At 46.7% G+C, this 6052-nt stretch overlaps 1 long non-coding RNA gene across 1 annotated transcript; it reads left to right on the top strand.

Annotated features, from left to right (window-relative positions):
• Nucleotides 1-275: 275 nt before the first annotated feature.
• On the top strand, nucleotides 276-2665 carry LOC137849309 (uncharacterized). The gene is made up of 3 exons (XR_011091850.1): nucleotides 276-358; nucleotides 1427-1702; nucleotides 1975-2665. It is a non-coding gene; the product is annotated as an uncharacterized lncRNA (long non-coding RNA).
• The last annotated feature ends 3387 nt before the right edge of the window (nucleotides 2666-6052 follow it).

Below are 6052 nucleotides of genomic sequence, written 5' to 3'. Positions count from 1 at the left end.
CATCTGCTTTCAGGGTAGCAATGGCAGTGGGCAAGCTGCCTGACCTTAACATTTGTCATTTCATTTCTCACCTGAGTTTTGGTGGTTCTCCACGATTCATTCTTGGTCTAGAAAAAAAAAAAAAAAAAAAAAAAAAAGTGAATTTGGATCAAAATAAAAGGATAAAAGGATTTCCTTTCCATTAATTACATGTTCTTAACTTAACTAAAAAAAGTGAACTGCGATGAAAATAAAAGGATTTCCTTTCCATTCATTACATGTTCTTACCTTTGTAACAGATTTGGTTATTGACTTAGAAGGCAAATATCTGGCCAGACTGCAAGACTTGTGCTCGCAGCGTGGGACAGCTCTCGTAAAGGTGATTCAGGGCAGTTTCTGGAAAACAAGACATCAGATCTCCAAAACACTTTCTTTGTGCTAATGTAGGAAGGGTGAGTAAGTGTAAAGGTAAGAGCCCAGATACCGTAAGAAGCAGAAAGTGTGAAGGAAACTTCCTTCTGGCTGATACAGCTCCATATCTAGTTGTCAAGTATGAAGAGAGCAGTGCTAAGTTTCTTGGGGAGAGGAAAACAAAGAGGCTGGGAGAGTGTACAAAGAAAAAAATGGGATGAGCTATTTCAGGAAATCCTAGTAACTGGAAATAGAGATTGGAAGAGTGCTTTAAGCCAAGACAGACATGTTTTAAAACTAAAACCTAGGATTTGAATGAACCAAGAAATGAATCCCTTTTGATTATGCAGTTGTGTCCAGCGTTATCTTGGGAAATATGGTTTCCACATAAAACGTATCTGGGGTTTGAAGTTCTCCTACGGCCCTTCTCTGTGTATTCCCTACTGTTTGGTAAGCGCTGAGGTCACACTGCAGACAGCAGCACGTCCTCTCCCCACTACTTAGCTGTCTGTTCTCACAACACGTCTAGGAACAGAATGGCTTGGACACAACTGCGCCTAGGACCGAGTTCATTCAAGCTGCTGGACGAGGTAAAAGCTCTGGACAAGCGAAGGGGAGGGAGGGATGGGTGGACATACAATATGATCACTTTAATCTCATTTCTCTAAGAATCCTGGCTGAGAAAACAAAACAAAACAGAATCAAAAAGAACAGAACAGAACAGAACAAATGAAGCAAGCAGCTAGCTTGCTGGAGACATTGTCTGGGAAGCAGTGAAAACACTTGCAAACAAAAACACGTCAAAGGACTAACTCTTTGAGCTTAATTCTAATCCAACAGCATAACCTCAAAGTCCTGTTTCTGTTCGTAACAGGCTGCTACAGTAACATGTCCCATTGGATGACTTTGCAGCATAGATGTCAGGAATGCAGCTTGGGATCCCCTCCTTCTACTCAGAGTTCACTTTGAAGGGATGAGCAAGTAATTCTTCCTGGGTTGACGGAAATCTAAAGTCTGTTTTCTAACATTCTTCCAGACGCTTCTCTGTCCATCGGCCTGTCCTGCCAACTCTGGTGTGAGTGTGAAGTTGTGGCAAGAGGGATTTCCCATTCCTATTTGACCTGATGGACACCAGCTTTCCTCGGAAATGGCTGATGTTGCTGAGGAGGCAGCAGTATCAAAGCCCTTGCTGATGAAGGTACAACAAGCTGGGGAGGCTTTGGCATTTCTGCACAACGCTGCTCCCTGACTGTCACTCCAGACTCAGATTCGGAAAGAAGCAAAGCAAGCTAGAGGAAAACTGGATGTCCTGGTAATTTTCTTTTCCTTTTATTTCTTCATTCTTCACTTGTAAGAAAATCTAAATCTTAACCCTTTGTTTGAAAACACGGCTTTACGGAAATGCTTATGGGTGTGCTCCTTCACCTTGTGTGGAACCTGCTTCACCTCGCTTCAGCTATAGGACACCTATGCTCCAATTTATGCTTCCCATGATAAAGCGGTGTTCTTTCGGTATTCTTTTCTGTGATGCTTGCAGGCGAGGTTGAAAAGAGTTGTCAGTAGGATTCTTCGTTTCCTTTGCAGTATCCAAAGCTCCGTATTACCGTGGATCTTCTCCTCTGATCTGGAAAGCTTCACAGGCCAAAAGAGAATTGAGATGAAGAAGGAAATAGTGAATGCTGACCAATATTGCCAAGTACCACCCGTAAGTTTTGTGAAAGAATCCGGTGCATTTCTGTAGTGGTAGAAAGTTCATCAAATCATCGTCGTGCACTTGAAGGCAAGCAATGCTGTAAAAATGAAGAATGCAAGGCCCTGCTTAAGGACAATCTTCAGGCTGCTTCTAGATCAACAGCTTATTTGCTTCTTCCACAACCTCATCTCCGCTTGCTTAGAAGTTGTGAAGGTCGGAAGCACACTCCGTCTTTTTCATCCCCTCTGTGTATCTTTTCCCTGACAGCAACTTCTGTCTTGGCTCTTCACATCCAGCCAGAGCAGTTGCTTTGCCTCCGCAACCTGCAGGCTGACCTCTCGTGTGTACCTGTGCTGGACTGAGGGTAATGCTTGTAACGCACACAGATGCTGCATTCACTGTGACTTTTAGAAAAGAGAGCAAGAAGCTAACCTGCACAGCAGACTCTTAGGTTTCTGTCTCTCTCTCTCTCTCTCTCTCTCTCTCTGCATATATATTTCAGTACTTATTTACTTCTTTAAAGATACCTTAAATAGAATAGATACTTTAAGAAAGCCTACTTGTTCTTCCCCTTTCCTTGTTTTTAACGTTTGCTTTTCTAACCAATCCTTAATGTTACAACATTGGATTGATGCAGTACTCAGTCCTTAGAAGTTCTCAAAGCACATCAGTGATTTCTCTATTTCTCAACCTTTCCATCTTCATTGAGATCTCTCATCTGAATTTAGGTATGAGGTGAAGAAGAACACTGCAACCAGCTGAAGCCGTATCAGACACATGCTTCTGCTAGGAAGTCATTCCGAGTGATTCCACGGTGTACTTTAGACAGGTTTGCTCTGGTCCTCTGGACTCAGCATCCCCAAGGGATATTTCAAAGCTCTCGGAAGGACCCGTCATTATCTCTGACACTGCAGCCTCCATTAGGAAGGGGTAAATATTCCTTGCCCTTGTGCAAAGGAACTACTCAGTTAGCTGTTTCTAACCCAAATCTCGGTGTTGTCTTCTATTGACAGACACCACCCGGCTAGCCAAGCTAAACCACTGAAAATGGAAGGAGTGGGACATCTTCCAAAGCCTGCTGCTGCTTCTAAGCAGAACTGCGCTGTAGGTGGGGACACAGCAAGAGGAAACGTCCAGGCCACGGTGGAACTGCAAGGCACCTGTCTGAGCCACACAACGAAGTCAGCGATTCCCAGTTGGAGACTGTTGCTCGACCAGTGACACAGCAGCTGGAGCGCTTCTGGTTGCTGCTGATGGGTTCCTGTGAATCAGCCAGGCATAGGAGCTATGAGAACGACTGAAGCGATTTGAAGTTACCCGAAAGAAAGAAGAGAGGAGAGAAGAAGACAAGAGGGGAGGGAAGGGGAGGGAATAAAAGGAAGGGAGGGGAGGGGAGGGCAGGGGGAGGGTAGGATAGGATAGGATAGGATAGGATAGGATAGGATAGGATAGGATAGGATAGGATAGGATAGGATAGGATAGGATAGGATAGGATTGGATAGGGTAGGGTAGGGTAGGGTAGGGTAGGGTAGGGTAGGGTAGGGTAGGGTAGGGTAGGGTAGGGTAGGGTAGGGTAGGGTAGGGTAGGGTAGGGTAGGGTAGGGTAGGGTAGGGTAGGGTAGGGTAGCGTGTTAGAGGGGAGGGGAGCATAGGAGAGTATAGGGTAGTGTAGGGGATCGGAGTTTAGGGGAGTGTAGGGTAGGATACGGGAGGGGAGTGTAGGAGACTGTAGGGGAGGGGGGCATAGGGTAATGTAGGGTAGTGTAGCGAATGGGAGTTTAGGGTAGGATAGGGGAGGGGAGTGTAGGAGTGTGTAGGGTAGTATAGGGGAGGGGAGTGTAGCAGAGTATAGGGACAGGGAGCATAGGGGAGCTGATGGTAGGGGAGGGGAGGAGACGGGAGGGGAAGGGAGGGGAGGGGAGGGGATGGGGGGGAGGGGAGGGGAGGGGAGGGGAGGCAAAAGTGGGGAGGGGAGGCAAAAGAGGGGAGGGGAGGGGAGGGGAGGGGAGGGGAGGGGAGGGGAGGGGAGGGGAGGGGAGGGGAGGGGAGGGGAGGGGAGTGCTACCATAAATAAAATTGCCAAATACATGACATTTTGGATCTGGAGCCAAATCTTTGTGTACATGTCCTCTCCCCGTAGCCCCACGTGCTGACCACCCACCCGAATCTATCATACTGTTGGTCAGAAAGAACAGGGAGCATAGGGGAGGGCAGGGGAGTGGAGGGAAGGGAAAAGAGGGGATGGGAGGGGTGGGGAGCGCTACCATCAATAAAATTGCCAAATACAATGAAGGAGCAGCAGAGCCTGCAACCTCCATTCCCCAACATCCTCCAACCACCCCCCACTGCTCTGTGGGAAATAGGTAGAAGAATCAAGACTGAGGTTTAGCCTGGGATGGAGGTAGTGTGGCGAGGTGGTTTTCTGTTTGGTTGGTTGGTTGGTTGGTTGGTTGGTTTGTTTTAAAGTTTTTAAATTCTCACTGTCCTACTTTGTGATCAGTTGGCAATAAATTCAATTACTCTTCCCCAAGCCAAGTCTGTTTAGTCCATGAAGCCATCTTCCAGTCCTGAAATAAGAAAGGAAACAGACCTGCAAGCAACTGTTACACAAGTGCAGGAAGAGTGACAAAGGAGGGTTTTGAGGCATGAAGTTACTGCAAGGATGCTCTGCTCTTTCCTCACTTCAGGATGAAAAGCACGGCACTAGTGGGTGGTCTGTGGTGGTAGTTGTTTTTTTGTTGTTTGTTTGTTTGTTTGTTGTTTTGTCAGCTCCACCCCACAGTATTTTGCTTGTTCTACTTGTTTTGGTGTGCCCCCATTCCCTCCCTCAAGGTAAAACATCCCTAGGGGCCATAACTTGCTGTTAGCAAACAAGACCTTGCAAAAGAGTGAAGTTAACATGGCACCACCTGCACTGATGTATAAATAGTTCAAATATTTTCCCTCACTTTCCTGTAACTTTCCTGTAAATTGCTGGTCAGGAGATAACAAGTGGAGAAATTTAGGATAAGAGAGAGAAAGTTGTGTTTACTATTGCCCTGGAGTTTCTGTTGGTCTGGCCACGGAAATGGAGTACTCAAAATCCTCAGGACACTCAGTTTATGCCAGATTTATCCTAAAACTGCAGTATTTCTAGGCCCTTGGGATTCTTATCAATTAAAACATACTTTTTCACGCACAGAAGATGCAAAAAAGTGCGTCTACTGCAGTATGCAGACAGAGCCAGTCCTGTCTCTTGATTCCTTCTGCCTTCTGCCTGAAGAGCAGCAGACAATCGAGTTCTTGTCTTCAGTAGCTACGGCCTTAACCAACTGTGCAGTCTGTCCATTCATACACAGAGGAGGAAAAATAGCGTGGAATAACTCCTCTCCTTTGTGCTAACAGAGGAGGGTACAGCTTCCTCACTCCAACCCCACCGAGGCAAACCAGTCAGCAGCGCACGCCAGAGCCTCCGTCTCTTCCCCGTCTCATGATGTGCAGCTGGATCACTCTCCCTTCTATCCCCAGGATCGCTTTCAGCACAGTCACAGAAGGGTCAGACTCACAGCTTTAGGACCCATCAGAAGAGGCTTTCACTCTTCTGCCACCACACCCCCTATACACATGCAATTTCACACATGCAAGGAGACACCATGGATTGGGGAGTTGCACAGAGAGGAGACCACACCCGTTTGCCTGCCTGCAGTTTGACACCAGTAGGGAGGTAATTCCCGTCAGGAGTTTCCATAGAGATGACAGAATATGGCCCTAGGCTCCTGCTGCTTCTTTCAGCCCTAATTCTTCAAATCCATAGGAACGTAAGAAACCTTCCCAGCCAAGTGCTGCATATCTTGAAGGCTGGAGAACCCACAGCCTTCTGCTTCATTTCATTTTAAAGATCAATCCCAATGTCACTCCCATAGAAGTAGTGGAAGCCATCTGGCTGGCTTGGCTTTCTCTCCAAAGAAGACCAAATGAGAGTTGGTCACG

This window comes from Anas acuta, unplaced genomic scaffold (assembly GCF_963932015.1).
Source record: "Anas acuta unplaced genomic scaffold, bAnaAcu1.1 SCAFFOLD_208, whole genome shotgun sequence".
In the NCBI taxonomy this organism is placed as follows: Eukaryota; Metazoa; Chordata; class Aves; order Anseriformes; family Anatidae; genus Anas; species Anas acuta.
This window is presented reverse-complemented; position numbering and strand designations above follow the sequence as displayed.